Source organism: Catharus ustulatus, chromosome 2 (assembly GCF_009819885.2).
Source record: "Catharus ustulatus isolate bCatUst1 chromosome 2, bCatUst1.pri.v2, whole genome shotgun sequence".
Lineage (NCBI taxonomy): Eukaryota > Metazoa > Chordata > Aves > Passeriformes > Turdidae > Catharus > Catharus ustulatus.
In genome coordinates, this window is record NC_046222.1 from 6337868 (window position 1) to 6357031 (window position 19164).

A 19164-nucleotide genomic window follows, 5' to 3' on the forward strand; every position below is an offset into this window, starting at 1 on the left:
ACCATGAATGAAGTAAGGGTAGGTCTCACCCTTCTAAGAAAATGGAGAAGAGGAAATGATTGCAAATGTGAAAGCTTCCTAAAATCAAAACTTTGCCTGTTCAGAGCTAATTCATAACCTTTTGGTCACAAATTACAGTATTTGAAAGTACTTATTTCTCAAGGAAGGAAAGTACTAAAAGTCATAATGATGGGTGACACTAAAAGTGCAACAGGATAAAAGCCAGGTGCCTCAGACAGAGCCAGATCACCAGCAGAGGCTTCCTTAGGGGAATTTCTTGGGCCATTCTTTACTGAAGAGAGACTGGTTCTTCTAGGGACCGACCCAGAAAAATTCAGCACTGTCCTAATTATTGTAGGAGAAGAAAGTTTTGAAGCTAGCAGCATTCAAAAATCAAGAAAAGATTGGCAAACAAGCCCAGGAACATTAGGCTCTCATGAGGAGAATATTTTTTCAAGAATGGAGCGTGACAATTTTCTTGTCAAGCTTGTGTTAAAAGTCAGAGCTGAGACAGCAACTCAATCCAAAAATGGATTATTCTAACATAAAGGTACATTTGAAAAAGGTGTATGTATCAAATTTAGCTGTTCAAGGCCAACTATTCAACCTACATTGTTTTTTTACCTAAAATTCTGAATTTGGACTTGGCAAGAATGCTCACAGTGCAAACTCTTGCCCACATTGTCATCAAGTACTGGTGATTTCAGGTGAGCTCCAGCAAGAAACTCTGTTAAGTGTCATAAATAATATTATGGCTCCATGTGAAAGACTAGTCTGAGGTTTTGAAGAGTGATGGATTCTACTACTGATTAATGCAGATCCACTGGGAAGTATGATAGATTTGGGAACTTATTTCACCACCCTTCCAAGGGACATATCCTTCCAACTCAACCCAGGATGCAATAAATCATTTATATCCACTTCAAAGCTCTGTTTAGGATATAGTTTGTGGAAACAACCAGCATGACAAGTAACAAGTAATTCTAACAATTAAAAACATATTTTTGTTGGTCTTGTAGAAAAACATTTCAGTTGATTTACCACTGATTGGAAAAATCCTCTCAGGAAAAAAAAAAACCAAAAACAACCAAACACAAAAAACACACAAAATCAAAAACAAACAAACAAAAAACCCAAAACAAACAAACAAACAAACACATCCACAGGAAATTCATCCAGCTTGATAATATATTTCAGGGGTAGGTTTTGGGTAATTTTTCTTCTGATTCCCTCCCAGGGTGATCGTGTGTATTCTTCCTCAAGACATGTTTACCCTATGCTTATTGTGCCAGGATTCCCTACTGAAAATTACTTAAAAAAACATGTAATTGATCACTTATTTGAGAGCAGGAGCTACAAGTACCTCTGAAATTATGTCCTACCCTAGTGCTTAGACTGCCAGTGATGTGGCTCAGGGGCTACAAAGATGCCAAGAGGCATCAGAGGGATTCAGCAGGAGCATAACACAGCCAGATGATGGAAGAAGCTGTCACAGCAGGAGGAACAACAAACAGAGACATAGACAGGAGCAATTCTCCTGTGGTCAGCAGTTCCACTAGGACTATGCCAGAAGCAGTGAAAATTTCCTGTAGGAACAAAACAAGAACCTTCAACAGCTGCCTACAATTTTGGAATGTGTAGACAGCAAAAACTATAGCAAAGGAATGGGGAAAAGTATGCTAGAAATTCCATCTGGCAAAGTTTTACCTACTCAGATATATTTCAGTGAAGTAAACCTGCTTACTCTTGTGCTTTGAGTTAAACATCTGCATAAACTTGTGCATGCTAAACTTCAGAATCTGAATCTAAATTGTTAGAATCAGCCATAAGTGCATCTGTATTTTCAATTAAATCTGTTTTAGAGGAATCTGAGAATTTGCCCCTGAGCAAACCTGGGTAAATCCCAGGGTAACTGGAATTCACCATGGCAGTGTAATAGAAAACAATCCTGTTCTGTTCTAGAACAAGTGTCACGCCCTGTCAAGACAGCTGAAATGGAGCAATTTCTTTTCCAGAAAATTCTCTGAAAATTATTTTATAAATTTGCTCAGAAAGTACATTGAGAAGTAACTTCTCATAAATTAATTCACTTAATAGAGCAGTATGGATACTGAAACTGCAAAAAATAGCAGATTCTTTCATGTATCTGAGAGCCACTCCTCTCTTCAGCTTTTAGTAGTGCCATTTCTGTGATATAAAATCCAATATTCTCATATGGTAAAGCTGCTGATTGCTTAAAAGGATAATAAAATATAGGTCCCTTTCTATAAACAAGGTACAACTGATCTCAAATAGCACCCATATTAAGTAGATACTAACAGGCAACTGCAGTGCATTTTAAAGTTATATATTTAAAACACACGTGTTACATATCTCATAGCTGCACTTCCTTTCTCCTTTCATCTTTAAAACAGCATACAGATGCAGGAACATTTCTTCCAAGTGAAATGATCACTTGAAAGTCCCAGATATTTTCCCCTTCCAGTGCTATCAGAGGTGATAAATTACAACAAATTGCAAGCCTAACAAAACAACATTTTAAACTGTATTGTCATATTTATTATAAAGTTCCTGGTTCATTGCATTTTGGCATTTTATACAACTGGTTCTGACAGTGATTAACATGGTTTGGGCTTCTGCTGTTTCACCCAAGAGAAATAAAACACCAAAATCTCTGCAGGTGTGTAATGGGCCAGGGATTCACAATCTGTTCTGCAAAGTCAGACTTCAAAGACTTCAAAAACAAAAATACTAAAGTTGGCATTGCCTCTGTAATAATTTACAGCTTTTTTGCATATTTCAAGGAATTAGAATTTCAGTATTTTAATCAGCACTGTTATGCAACAGATTTCTGCAACAATTTAACCAATTGCACGACAAATTCTCCATTAGCTCTGAGTTCCACACAAATAACATACCAAGGAGTAGATCTGAGACTTAATAACACAGCAACCTAAATTATTAAGTACTTACTTGAGCTTGAAAAGGGGCTTTCACTTATTTGAAGTACACTGTACAATTTATCTGATGCATATGCGTGGTTGGAATTATACAGTAATTACAAAACAGCAATCACAAAGTTGCACCTGCAGTACAGGAGCCTCAGGACAACATCCTAATTGTTTCTGTGATTATCTGTCTAAAAGTAGCACAGAAAATGCTGAAGAAGAGGTAAAGTCCAGGTTATAATTTCTTTACAACTGGATAAAGAACCAGGGAGAAACCCCAAAATAATACTTATTTCTAGAAGTGTTAATAGAAAATCTTAGATGTTATAGAAATTTCAAGAACATATTTCATTATTAAATATCACTATTAAGAAGTGAGAAAGACAATCACTCAATATGTTTCTTTGTGGTTTGTTTTTCCTTAAAAGTGTATTACCTTAGATGCAACACACTGTATTTTATAAGCACTTTGAGAATGTTTTGCTCCCTACCCAAGTGGTATTTTTCTTGATCTTTGCCATTTGGTTTGAAATTTCAATTTCAAAAGCATAGCTTCTTAACTGTAGGACTAAATATTTTGATCTTAAAAGAAGACTGAAGTAGTACTGTAAACATTTCCATTTTCACATGGTCTTGAAATTATAAACCTCATGTCAATGTTCACTTATAAACCTGATAGTCAGAGCTCCAAAATACTCAGAACAAAATGAGTAGTTGCAATACAACACACCATTTTGCTGAAGGCTCAGTCAGAACCATTGTTCTAGAGTAAAAATAAAATAATCCTCCTGATCATAACAAAATAACACCATCACAAAGATAAAAGCACAATCACAAAGATGAGCAAAGGCTGGGAAGCCTGGCATGTGAGAGAGTGAGACAAGAAGGCTTAGAGGAGACCTTGGCACCATGTTCAAAGAGGGGCTAAAAAGAAGATGGAAAGTCCCTTTTTACAGGTGTGAGTTACTTCTGGGGAGATTCCAGTTGGGCACAGAAGGTAAATTATTCAAAAAAATCCAACCAGCCACTGCAAAAACCTCCTCAGGGAGATGCTGCATTCCCCATTGCCAAAGCCTGAAAATCCAGCTGGACAAGGGGCTGGCCAATGTGTCTAGACCGTGCTTTTGCCAAGGAACTCTGGAGCAGATGCTGCTCCAAGTCCCTCCCAGGGTGGTGTTCTCTGATTCTGAGATTATCAGGAGGAATCAGCCAAACAAATAGACCAGAAGAGGAAGGTCAGAAGGGCTGCACAATCTTTAGCATTGTTCTTTACTAGATGATGATTAACTAAGCAAAGGGTCTATTAGAAATCTTTTTAATTGCAAAGCTGTTGATGATTTAATAATTAGGTTTGAGTGAGTCATGCAGAGGAGCATCACCCTGTGTGCTATCCTGCCTCCTGACTTGGCTGAGCAATAGATTGCTGCCTTCTGAATGCCTCCACCTCTATATTTCCATCAGCTTCAGCACCAGACTTCTGAACAAAAAAGCCGCACCTGATTCTTTATTAAGCACTCCATATTTTTAATTATTTTTTCTTTAAAATTGTAGAACTTTGGTGCTCTACATTAATTCTAATATTGTCAGTTCGGGGAATTTAAGAGCTAGCCAAGTAACTAAAGCTACTTTATTTGCTAGTCTTAGAAACCAATGAACTTCATAAAAAATTGCTGCAATTACCCTTCACACAAGGATTCAATTAATACTAAGGAAACAGTGCAGTTAAAATAAAGGAAACAGTGAAGTTAAAATACAAGAAAATAGTGCAGTTAAATTCAAGGAAAGAGTGCAGTTAAAATACAGCACTAAACATGGCTGAAACTAAAGTAATTAATCTATAGAGAAAAACTAAAAATCATTAAAAAGCACAGTAAAATCACAGCATAATAGGAGAAAGAGTAAAAGTGATGGTATACAGAAGAAATGTTATTTGGAAAAGAAAATCTATCTAACAAGAGTGGATTTCTCAAGTCTTTCCAAAGAGAGAAAGATTGTATAGATGCCTTGCAATGGGAATTTCTTAGAAACTCAGTATAAAAATTTCCAAGCCCATTCTTCCAGAGAAACCTAAACTGTCCATTAGATGACAGCTGGAAAAGTAATATGCATGTGACTTTCGAAAAGTAGATTTTCACTATACCATCATGTACTGACTTTGTTCTGACCACAGACAGTTCATAACCCTCTTAGGACTGTTCTGGCAACCATTATTTGCCATTATTTTTGGTGCTGATGAAACACAACTTTAATATATGTTCTCAACTCTATTGTGTGGCCTTGGGTGTGGTCATATTATGGAGAGTCCAGAGGCAGAGCAGACAAAGTCAGAATGTGAAAAGCTTCTGTGTGCCATCAAGGAGAGCAAAATAATGATTTAATATAACAAAAGACAGAGTAGAAGCCCAGGTGATGTCTGCCTTCAATATGTCCTGTTTCTACATATAGGCTGCTTGGAGAAGCAATAATTAAACAGTCAAAGTATTTCAAAAGTGATTTATTTAAATCTGGACAGCAGAAATTAACAACCAGAACTCATTAGAATATTCAAGTGTCACAGATTCAAACATCAGAGAATGCAAAACACAACAAAAATATGCTAATCTCCCCCTGCCATTAAAAACCAAAAGTATTGGCATAATAATCATCTAGGCATGCATGGCAAAATACTAATTTTCTTCCCTAATATTCACAAAATTATGAGATGTAGGAGCTCAATAAGATATAAATATAGGTCATTCATAGTAGCTTTGGGTCTGGTTTATTTTGTTTTTGTTGTTGTTTTTTTTTTTTCTTTTTTAATCATGAGGCATCCAACCAAAGAACATAATATTAGGCTTTCTTTCACTACACATAATACACAATTGCAAAGTGAAAGGCAACCTTTAAATTTGTGTGTGTTTTCTAGAGTCGCAGTCTCCTGATTCCAGGTCTGTAATGCTATCAGTTTCTCTCTAAATTACAATAAGCATAGCATACAATAAGAATGTTAATTTTTCACATTAATTCAAATATTTTAATAAAGTATTACCATGTCTCCTTGATATGAATGTTCAGTGATATTATTCCTATGATTATTAATTCCTTTGGCATACACCCAGAACTATTTATACTGTATATAAATTAATAAATTATGCATCTAGCAGTTAGTTGAAGTCGCTCATTCCAATTTCTGTTAATTAATAATGTGGCTGTCATGTTAAATCAGGATTTGTGCTTTAAAAAAAAAAAAAAAAAAACCACACTTAAACTATTATCTATCAAACTCTAAAAATTCTAATCAATACTGTTAGCCTGAAGTCACTTTTAACCTCACCTGCCATCACTTCTCCCAACCAGTTATTTTGTTTTCTTCCTAAGACTTTGTCTGCAATGCTTTATTTTCAGAGAAAATGAGAAGTTGGGGAGGGCAAAGAATTAACATAGAAATCTGAGATTTTGGTATATATTAAATAATAAATGCATGATATTGAGCAATGTAGAACTAAGACTGCAGATCCAAACGTCTGCAAACCATCCACAGGCTATAAAGATTATTAGGTGATAATGACTCATGTCCTGAAAGTTCCATTTTGACAGATATCTATGGAATTTCCCATTGATGCCAGCCTATAGAGAAATAAGATCTGAATGTGAAGCTTCCATACACATTTTGATGCTGAACTATTACAAATGCTTTCCATGTTAAGTTTCAGAATGAAAAATAAACATAGCTCAGCACTACAATAGGTACTGCATTTCATTTTGAGATGCAAATAGTAAAATTCCTTTTCTGCAAGTAACACAATTCTTTCATGGCAAACAGAAATGTTAATCCTCACTGCGAATTTCAAGCAGACAGATGATTTAATTCTGTCAAGACTTGCAGTTACCCCAGATTTCTTACAGTTAAAATTTCCTTCCTATGCAAAACTGATTTAAGACATATTTTATAAGCTTAAAAATCTTCCCCCAAAGACACAAACATGCCCCCATTCAAAAAAAAACCAAAAAAAAACAAAAAAAAAAAAAAAAAAAAAACCCAAAAAAACCCCAAAAAATCCCCCAACCAGCAAACCCTCACAGAAAATTATTTATCGGAATATGGGGCATAGGTTGAGTGAGTGTAGTTTGAAACTAGAATGGTTCAAATACTGAATTCTATTTTATGAAGACAGCTACTAAAAGGAGACTTTTTTTTTCTCCTTTGGTGTAAAAATTCTCTCTGTATACCCTGCTAATTCTACAAAGTGGCTATCCCTGATTTATAGTACTATGAGATATTATTTTAGAAATAACCTTTACATTAAAAAAAAAAAAATTACATGGAAACAAGATTTCTCATGAGTTCTGTTACAGATAACACTACTGGCATAATTAGAGACATTATCATATACCCTTCTGTTAGAATTATCTCTTGCTGCAGTTCATGTGGTGCTGACTTTAGTACCCCACATGAAAATGCTTTCACGAAACCTGGAAACCACACGCTACCAGGTGATGATGACATGACAACTGATGTGGCACTCACAGCAGAGTAACCACACCACTTTCTGCTGGTGTTTGGTCCCTCAAATTTCAAAACAGCTAAACTCCAAAAGAGTGTGGGAAATCTGAAGCAGGCACTCAGTTAATTACAATAATTTCATGACTATAAGGCGCACTTCCAGGTGTCGGCAAATTTCCAAACTTTGTCCATACATAAGGTGCACCGGACTATAAGGCGCACTTTTTTTAATTGCGGTGGGTCCGCGCACAAAGTAACGAATTAGTAACAGAATCGCGCCATCGCGGGGTTTACTGGTGGGTGCTCAATTTGCAAACATTTTTCACAGATCAGTGTAGCCTTTACATGCAGCCCGAGGAGCCCTCCCTGTGCTGTGGGTCCTGGCACCCTTGCCCACCCCTGGCGCCGGCTGGCACGGCTCAGCTCGCGGCTCGCACTTCTGGGTTGGCAAATTTCCAAACTTTGTCCATATATAAAGCACACAGGATTATAAGGAGCACTTCTGGGTTTCCATCACAACTTCAGTCAAAAGGGTGCACCTTATAGTCGTGAAATTACTGTACTCTGGTTATGCAAGCACAGAGAAAGTTGTCAACTAAAACAAGATAAAGCAGCTCCATCCAGGAGCCGGAGCAAACAGCTCTTTGCCAAATAAACCCAATGGCCAGAGCCTGTGCAGGGCTCTGTCAGTGCTGCCCAGACACCTCACAAGTGTAGGAGTGAAGCCCAGGGCCAGCTGAATGGTGAATTTCAAACAAAAAAACAACTCTGGTGTCAGCACAGTGGCAGCCAGCTCAGGAGAACCATCCTATAAATCTCATCAGGAGCAGCTGGCCTGGGGCTGCAGCAGCCCCACGGAAACAATCTTTAATCTGGCTCAACAAGCAGTCAGGATTTTCTTCTGATGTTTCCTCGCAGACACTCTAAAGTAGCTTGACCTGTAGGATACACGGGATGAAAAGAACAAAAACACAAGAAAGAAGACAGGAGGTAGAGAAGACAGAGTAAAAAAAAAGCATCCAACAGATTTTACAAGTTCATCATTTAAAATTGCTCTGTTCTCTTTTTTATAAGCAAACTTGAGGCACAGGAAGAATGGAGCCTGAACATGCTATTTCTAATCTACAGTCAGAAAAAAAATGCCCAAACTACTTTTTTGTTGAACAAAATAGCTCCAATACTTCAATTTTAGCAAGAGCCACAAATGTTCATGATTCATCTTTAGGAGACTAGAGGGCAGCCACAAAACTAAAACATTATTTTGAAATGCTTCTCACTACTTCTATTATAGACAGGAAATGTTGGGATGAAACCTGACTAGGATTTATATTTCTTCTTCCATTTTAATCTTCCTGGAGCTTAGATAGGCTATTCTATAACCCTGAAATTCCACATATTTTTCTAACACCTTTCATTTTTGTCTATCTCAGCAATACTCTCTCTATCTCAGCCAAATCACAAAAAAGAGAATGACCAATGCATGCATTGGTCACAGAGAGAATGAGAATTCATACAAAACAGGGTGCTGCTATGAAGGAAAAAATTCAGCCTCTGAATGATTCAACACTGCTCTGACTATGCAGGTTCACAGATGTGTTACAGAAACACAGACTTTGTTTATACATATATAATGTCAGAGCACATAAAATGTTTATTTATCCTATAATCTACTTATGCTTTCTCTGTGTGTCAGTTTAAGCCTTGTCTTTTTTTCAGGCAACTTTTACATAGCCTTGCATTTATAAAACAATATATAAATAAATAGTAACACCTGAGAAGCAGTGACACACCAGATTTGGGAAGCTGACAATAAAATTGAGAATGTGGCAAAAATCCTGAGTTTCTTCACTTAATCTAAGAGTTTCCCACACACTACCCAATCAACTTGCTTTCTAATATGGTTATGCTACAATTTCTTTCCCTAATCCTGATGTTGTATATACAGAACACATCTATGTCTTTGCAACAGTGATTTCAGAAAAATGACTGAAGACATTCCCAAGCTGCATTTGAGTCCATATTTGAAATGCAGCTTAATTAGTACTTTATAGAACCACAACACCAACTGTTTTGACTTTGCTTGTTTTTGGGGCTGCATTTTTAGTTTGCTTGGGTTTCTTTTTTTTTGTTTTGTTTTTTGTTTTGGGACTTTTTTTGGTTGAGAAGGAAAATAATTTTCTTAGCTCAGGGTTTGAATACTTCCACACCTGCCAACTTCAGACGTTCTTCCCAACAATGCAGCACAAAAATGCTCTCCTAGTGTAACAATGAATATATACATACACACACAAAGCTTCATTTCTCAATTGAAACACTGACAATATACACAGAGACATATTTGTGCAATTAACCTTTGATTATTTTGTTGGCTACACTATAGACAATCACAGTTTTATTGTTCTGTTACCACTATTCATATTTGTGGAAAATTCAAAGAATTAGTTATTTCTACTCTCCAATTTTCTCTACATTGCAACACATTTGTGTATGGTATCATCGCATAGATATTGATTATACCTGAAAGAAATTCATGAAGAACTAGAAAGGACTATGAATAAATTGAAGAGCATCAACACTGTTCAAGAACTGTATAGACAGGAATTCAGCAATAACTATATTTGCTTCCTCAGACTAAGACAGTCTGATGAGAATTAAGTTATCCTTACTGAACAGAAAGTTACTCTTTGCTTTTAACCTTTCACATCAACTTTTTAAACCAACATAAAAATGACTAATATCAGATATTTGACAAAATAGTATTTTTGTCAAATAAATGACAAAATGTTTTAGTAAAACTTTTTTGAAATTTTACTAAATTTATCTTTTAAAAGAAAAGGATTCAAAAGTACAACATTAAAATTTTGATTTAGGATCAAATTCCTTTTTATTTGCACTAGTTATTTTGTTTTCTTTTTAAGAAAAACATGAAGATTTTGGCTCAGTGAAAACATGAACCTTTGAAACTTCATGAACATGAAACCCAGTTCTTCCATTTTTTTTTTCCCCATTCCTGCTACAAAGTATTACATTGGAAAGACTCTTCATTTTCGACCATAATTTCTCAAACAAACACAACAACCTAAAAACCCCACAGTAACCATTTTTTTTTCCTTTGGCATTCTGTAATAGACTCTGATATGTTGATTTCATTTAAAAGATGCATTTCATGTAGCAATGCTGATGTACTAATTAGCAGAAAATAGGTTAAAATACCATCATCTCATGATTCATGGATCTGGTTGGATTAGGCTTCTGCCACCCCATGCATAAATGCACAGCCACAGGCATGTTTTAAAGGCAGTTTGCTACAGATGCTGAGTCACCTCAAAGGAATTTATTAAGCACTTCTTAATGAATATAACATTTTGATACCACCATAAGTAATGCTGTAAAGCAGTGTCTGAGTAACGCTGCTAGCACTTTAATATACTGAAAGATGTAGAAATTATTCAATCAACCCCTTTCCTTTTCAGCAAAGGCTAAAGGGAAATTGTCATTAAAACTGAAAACCAGGCAATTTATTTTGTAGATTACTGACCATAAGTGTAGTTATTTAACAGGTGAATTCCTGTTGGTTGAGAAGGTGGCATACCTTCATATGATGAAGCAACACTGTTGGAACAATAGTTCCCAAAAAAACCTCCTACTCAAAAGTGTGCCCTTTAACCAAATCAAAATATTTTCTAAAATCAGAGAAAATGCAGCCAGCTCTATTTTAAAGCCAACAAAACCTTTTCACTGTGGAAATCTAGTAACACTGAGTTAAATTCATAAAGATACAAGTTGAGTTTGCATCTAACTTCAAGCATGGAGAAATGCAGTTAATCCTGCTCATCCAGTTGTGCCTAAGTAGGAGCACAGTGACCCTGTGGTTTGTGTCTTGGTGAATGCATGTGTGAACTTCCAGGGAAGACACACTTTGGGCAGATGGCTAAGAATAACCTCATCACTGACTATTTCACAGCTCTCCCAATTAGTGGAGAACTAATGATGGGGATGGGGGCTGGAGATAAACTCACAAACCATAGCTCAAGACCAAGGTCGATGTTGCTTCCAAGTAAAGTGAAAACAGAGTAATTTTCAGGCCTTGTTAAACAAAAACAAAGTGGAGAATACTGCATTACTGGTGTCTGTAGACTGTGTTACTCCCATGGCTTAAATTTATGTAGTGAACATGTTTACTTATTTCTATTCCTTTACTTTTTGGCAAAAAAAAACCCAAAAAAACAAAAAAACCAAAAAAAACCAAAAACCAAACCCCAAACAAAAACAAAACCAAACCAAACAAAAAAAACCCAACCTAAAAACAACAGGGCAAATCAACTAAATTTTGCTGAATGCTGATTTGGGCATTTTGGGGATAAAGTACATTTTACAATCTATTGGTATAGGAGTAGACTGGCATAAAGGCAGTAATATGTTTTACTAGGACTCTTAGTTGTCATGCCATAATTCTGACCCATAAGCAAAATGACAGGTTCTCTCTCTTCTGCACATGGACTAATTTTCACCAAGGTCAAATGATTTTATGTATTGCAACAGCAAATTTAATTTTTATTTACAGAACTTTTTTTCCCACTGAAGTTTCAATTACATGGACAAAAAATATTCAAATTTCTCAGCCTCAAATTCATTTTGTGACACAAAAACCCCCCCCTTTTTTGGAACTTTTTCAAAGATACTTGACATTTATTGTATTAGCTAAGACATTAGAGGATTTAAGGGAAAGTTTTAAAATCTCTTAACCACATATGCAGAAGGAGGAAAGGGGAGGAAGCTGTGAAATTCTAAATTAAAGAAAAACCAGAACTGTCAATGTTATAATTCTTGACCTTTCTGAGAGTTTTCCAAAGTAGAATATTTAATATATTGGCATATAATAATCTCTTCTGCATGTGCTACCTAAATAACTAAGGAGAAAGCTGCCATGAGTCCAGACAGTCCTTGCGCAGAAGATAAAAAGCTATTCTTTAATTATTTGTACAATCCTGGGGTTTTTGTTTTCTTTTTTTAACTGTTTAGATGTGGTAGTGTAGATTAAGAATATTTTGTTTCTTTTTTTTTTTAATATTATACTCTTGCTTATTTTTCTCCAAGAGTTGTATCAAATAAGCCTCTTAATTTGAGCAAAAATTTTCTTATTTCTGTTTTCTGTTGCACTGTGGTGGCATTACTCAGTCACTCTATTTCTTTTCTACTCTGTGCATTACATCCTCCACCCCTAAGTTTATGAAAATTCCTCATTTCCTTGATGCCTCATCCATCCAGACCTGGGGAGCAGAGCCTGTGGTGGCTGCTCAGGAGTGCAAATCAAGCATTTCATGCCCAAAGCTATTACACAGAAATAACTGTCTGGGGTTGCATCATCAGCATTACTGCTGTAGCATGAAGGAGAAAAACAAAACAAATATTAATGGGAGAGATGGAAGGACAGCAATGAACACAAAGACTTGTTAAATCACTGCTGCTGATTTTCCATGGCCTCCCTGTTCCAGGGAGTTATGCAAATCAACCCAACTATTGACATGCAGGTGTTTCATCTCACATGGACCATCACAGCACCTCAGAGATTTCAGGGGATTGTCATACACGGCTGAGCCAGGTAATTAAACTATTTGTTGCAATTAAATAGCATGAATACTGTCGAATCTACTCCTTCTCTCCTCAATTTCCAACAGAAATTTTAAAGTGTTTTTTAAAAGCAAAGAATTTGACCACCTTGCCCCAACAGATGGTGAAATATTTCAGGTTTCCATTAAAAAAGGTCAAGTAGAAATCTCAACAAGGATACAGCAAAATACATCTGATGTGCATAGCATAAAACCTTCTACTAGTTTTCTGTCAATGATTTCTCAAAAATATATTTAATAGATGTATAGCTTTAATACATTCCTTAGCCATGTACAGCTTTCACTTTTTATTTCAGATTTGATTAGTACATATTCCACAAAACCTAGATCTTTTGGAAAAAAGTATTCAAAGAAGTGGTTTCAGTGAACATTTATGATTCCTCCCTTTTTTATTTTTTTCATCAAGTTTGACATTTTTGACACTATACTGTATTACAGGCGATTAGCCTAAAGCAATGATTGGGTAGATTAGATTTTTAGAGAAACAGAATGAAAAATGCATGAAAAATTGAAATTACAAGCTTGTATTAACAAGTTCCTTTCAGAGGGCAGCTCCATCTTTGTAGTACAATGAAGCAACAATAATTTAGACCCTGCAGCTTACATCAGTGTAAACGGAAAGCCATATCCAACATGCCATGACACTGAAGACATCCTCCTCTAAGAAACAGCTCTGTTTAAGCAGATATGAACAAAAATATTTTCCTTTGGGTTTTTTTCTCCACTAATATTGGATACTGCTTCCTACCCTCCTTTTTCCTCCCCATGTCTGCTCCACCAGCAGTCCTGGGCTCCCAAGTGGAGTTGGAAGAGTTTCCCTGCCCATGTGGGACTTGGGGCAGTTCCTGCAGCCCTCCCACACCATTCAACCAGAGCCCTTGGATGGCAGAGTTGCTCCTTTCCCTTTGTGCCCTTGGAAAATTCCCCTTCAAAAATGTCCATGTATTAGGTTCACCCTTGCCTTACAGCTCAGAATGGTTTCTCAGACAACTCATTCTCTGCAAAAACTCTGGCAACTAAATCTTGCTGCATTTCACATGAAGAAAATGTGCTAGAAAATTCAGGAATACTATATAATATATACTACAATAAACTAGGATAACACAAAGCCAACATTTTCCTGATTGAAAAAAAAAAAAGCCCTCTCATAGTAGATTTCTTTTTAATGTGTCAGTGCCTTTTTTGCATTGTGTGTGATTTTAATAAGGGAAAATGAATCAGCAGCTGATGGATGGACAGCACTTTCAGAAAGTTGATAAGATGGCAATGATACAGCCACTGAACCATGTCCCTACCATCTCTTAACAACTTTCATTATAAAATAGACTTGCTTTAACTTCATAAGGGACATAACTGTTACTCTTTCTGGCAGAGAAAAAAGAAGCTCCAGTATTTTTTAAGTTCCAAGTTAGAAACAGCAGACTTAAATTCACTGCATTTACTCTTTTAAATTTTCAACTTAAATTCAACCTGCTTTCCACTGCAGAACAAAAACCTCCATTACTTGCAGAAGATGGCTACAAAAACTGCATGTTCTCCTTCAATCTGAATTGCAAAGGACAATTGGTCAGCCAAGCAGAGGCCAATATTCTGGGCAGCAGAGTCAGCGTGAGGATGCTGCCCTGTTGGATAGGAAACAGCAGATGGAAGCTATGAAGCACAAGGCACCACATCTCCTTTCCCAAGCAGGGCAATTCTTAATTAATCTGCAATTTATGAAACTCTCCACGCTCCCAGGAGTCCTCCCAGGGAGTCTTTGCTTGGCTGGTATCTGGGGAAGTGAAAAAAATACCTCCCTTGGTGCTCTGTGCCTATGGCATGACACTGAAGACTCTCTACAGCACAGAGGAAAATAAGCACATGAGGAAGAAATTAATATCTAAAGCAAAATATCCAAATAGCACCGGGCTAAAAACTAAATAATAAATTCTAAGGAACTTCAGAATAAGGAGCCTGAACAAACGTTGCATGGAAGGGAAGCAGATACACGACACTATAATGAGGCATTTAGCAAGAAAAGCTCTCCTCTAAAATCAAAGGCAGCAGCTGTCATTTGCTTTTAACTAAAAAGCCTACTTTCCTTGACACAATATTTAGTACTTTGCCTGAGCTAGTTATCAGGTATTTCCTGGAATTGGTGGTGTCACTTTAAACATCAAAAAGGAATGGGAAAGACTTTCAACACAAAATATATTTTTTCTGTATTTCTTTCAATTAATTTTTCAACTACATGCAGTTAGTCAAATGTAAACACTTTGCTCCACAGAGAGGTTCCCTTGAAGAAAAGTATCCTCTGACATCAGGAAGAATCACCATTATTCCAGATCAGATCCCTGGTTCACCAAATTACCCATGAGAGTAACTACAGCTTCACACAATGTAGGTTTTTTGGGGGTTTTAATCCATAAAAATGATCTCTATCATCACCTCAAGAGTGACCTTCACTATAAATTCATCTTCCCTCTTTTCTCCCACTTTTGCAAAGCTTTATTCTCCCACTCTGGAATATCAGCTAGAACTGCCCTGCTGACTCACTCCTCCCCTCCCCTGCTGCTTGACTGAAATACTATTTTCAGTATCTTTCCCTGGGATCAGATTACAGCACGTAGAGAATGCTGCTGCTCCTTTCTTTGCAGCAGCAGATTGAGTCCTGGACTATTCTCACTCGGATTCTCTTCACTAGTCTCATACTCACTGCTTATTTCTCTTTTCATGTATTTCCACCGTTGTCAATACACAAATGTGTCCCTCTGGATGAATGCCATCTGGAACAGCCTTTTTGCATTGCTTTGCCTCATCAGCTCCCGTTTCTATTAAAATCTCCTTAAAATTGGAATTTAAAAATATAAATATATTTAATATGAATATTACACTGCAATTAAGGCAATCAACTCCATTTGCTTCCTTTTGAAAGTTATGCACTGTTAATTTCAGATCCATGGTCAACCTGGAAGTGTCCAAATGGAACAATGCAACAATTCTGAGTTAGTAAACCCAAAGTTTTATGGTCTGCACACACACTGAAGCACATCTATCTATGTACTAGCCAGAGAAAAGCACACTCCCTCTCAGGAGAAATGGGACCCAACAACCCAACACGCTCCCTTTAAATGTTTCATTTGTCTCAGGATTGTGAAGAATGCCATGCTAATAAATGTTGATAGCCTGTTTTTGCAGAAGCCATCTCCTTGTTCCAAGTGAGCAGTTGGAACAATGTTTTAGCTCCGAACAGGAGGCAGGAGACATCACCTGGACTGCTGAAGTCGGTGCCATGTTATAAACATCTCCACCAGGATGTACAGAACAGAGCCTGGTCAAAGAAACAGTGAAAAATTTTGAAACAATCCAAGAGGTTCCACAGAAAGGACAGGATATTCTGTATTTTGCTTGTTACTAATGGAATGCAACCTGGAAGACGCTGGGTTTATCTCTATAACTTTTTATAACTATGAATCTGTTGGCTGCAATCTGAATCTGAACTGAATTTGCACCTCACAGAGTGAACTATGATGGTAGCACTCTGGAATAGAGTAATTTCCTTCCTCATCTGCATACTTCTCCATCAACCTATTTTCCACCAAACTGCAGTCCAAGTTTCATCTTTTTTTCCTAAATCCATTCCTATCCAGCCATGTGCAAAGCCCTCTGCTCTCATACACATCTAAATAAATGCACTGAAAGCAGTGTACAGATGTTTGCCTGCTTTGCTGGAGCAGAAACAGAGATGTGGAGCTTTATCACAAATGTTTGTCATTGTTGTGGCATATCCTCAGTAATTTCTGATAGATATTGTACTTCACACAGTGTGCTGCTATTTCATTTGCTGTAGATTTCCACAGAGAAAGATTTGAAAAGTAATGACTATCAGAAAATATTAATAATTTTAGTTGTTGTGCATTAACCAGAATTACATTTTAATACACAAGGTATTTTCTTTATAAATTAATGACATGTAAGATGCCTAATGTGATCTGAATGGCTAAGGTTTTAATTTAAAAAAAAAAAGGAACAACACACTTATACCCAAATTTACTTTACAATATAACTTCTGGGGAAGGGGGAGGGGAGAAAAGTAGATTGATACATAAAATTACTTTTAAAATGTAAATACCTGCTGCAAATGGAGACATGTTATTGCTATGGAGACATGTATATTACACATTGAGAAAATGTTTTTGGTAATCTTCTAAGGTACTCAACAAAACATGAGGAGGGGAAAGTGCTGGGGTGGTTCAGCATCTTAGGACAGTGTCAGGGTGCCTTAAATTTATTCATCAGTGTGGAATTCATTTCTCCAGAACCAAACCAGCCAAGGCTCCCAAAACCACAGGAAAAGCCCTGGAAACATTGCAATGAGACCTTATCAAATCTGACTCAAAAGTATGAACAACCTCATTTCTCAGTTTCCCAACTTGTGGTACCTTTTAGTTCTGGGTCAACCAAATCGCATCTGTTTGTATAGGCAATAAAACAACAGAAATGGAGAAAAACAAAAACAAAACAACAAAACAAACTAAAAAAAGAACAAAATCAAAAAACAAACAAACAAATAAAAAACCCTAAAAACGAAAAACCCCCCCAAAAAATCAAAACAAAACCAGAAACCACAAACTGCTTCACAATGACTCACTGGTGGATCCACTATATTGAATTTCTGCAACCCAACTTTCCATAGTAAACAAGACAGCTTAGACAGAAAAGATCTGTATGTCTATAGATTGGCCTAAACACAAAGTACAGCTCATCCTCACTGAAAATGAGATATATTGATACTGTACTGCACTATTAGACACAAAATATGCCTACACAGATGGATCATTCTGTAAGTTTTCTTTTGAGAAAATCACCCCTTTAAATCAAAGGTGACATGTTGATCCAGCCTACAGGATTTCTGTCTTGTTAAGAAAAATCCTGATATTTTGTATACCATGCAAATAATCCAGTATTATATGGTCCATAGAGTTTTTTCAGAATAATGTTCCTGAGACAGATTTATGACAAAAGCATCTACTTCATAGAACAAGGGGAATTCTGTATTTGTTTTTATTCATGTGTTCCTACTCAGGCATATGCAAAAAAAACCAAAAAACCTGCATCTAACAAGACACCACAGTCTGACCAAATAGAAACCCACAGAGGACTAGTTAGTAGTCAGAAACAATTCAAACTTTCTTTAATAAATGGTCATTAAAGATTAGCAGCCCCACCAATTTGGGTGAATATACCCTGAATCAAGCCCATCTTCACTATTCACACTGCTCCTGCCAGTGCAAGCAGAGCATGAACCAGGGAAATACAAGCTCAGCTCCATGGATGGATTACCCAGCTACCTTTGTCTCTCCAAAGCAAAATCCAACATATCTATGGAAAATACAGCAGCCCTTTGAAGCCAAGGGTGTGCTGCAAGTCTCTGCCTGTGTTTCCCTTCTCCCTATTGCCCCCAAAGCTCCACTGATTAAAAAGAAATAAAGTACAAAGACTTCAGTCTGGCCTAAGACTTCTCCTTATCCTGACCATGTAATTATACATTTCTTTTTCCTGTATGTTGTGTTCATACATGGTATGAGATGTGTACAGGAGCAATCACACAGAAGAGTGCCTGGTAGTGCCTGGGTTTTAACTTGCAACTGCAAACAAAATAAAACAAAAATTAAAATAACTCATTAGGCCCCAGATGTATCAATTTACTGTCACTTGATTTTTTTTTTTATACTCTGCTTTTTAAAATTGCAATTTTTAATATTTATTCGATTTATTCCACAATATGAGTGCACACAAGTTCATTTTTACTTCCATTTATAGCTACAAAAATGAACACCAAAGAAATAACCTTTGTGCTAAAGCATTTAATGCCATGGTATCTTCTGTTTTCTATGGGATTGATAATGTTTGTTGACATACTTACATCCAAATTCTATATGGCTGGTGATTTTTATCTAAATAGAAAAAAATTGTGTCAGTGCATAGAAAAAAATTATGATTTTGCACTTTCAGTGACTTTTCTTACCAGTGTCTCTTTAATATTTGTAATATTTCTCTTTTTTTAAGATATAAAATCATTTTAATGTATTTGGTTGTGGAAAAAAAAGAATTTTTAAACTGA

General features: G+C 36.4%; 1 protein-coding gene across 3 annotated transcripts in view; it reads right to left on the bottom strand.

Moving 5' to 3' along the window:
* The window catches only part of CADM2 (cell adhesion molecule 2), a 558258-nt gene that overhangs the window by 378683 nt on the left and 160411 nt on the right, over positions 1 to 19164 (bottom strand). The gene's annotated exons all lie outside the window — the stretch shown is intronic.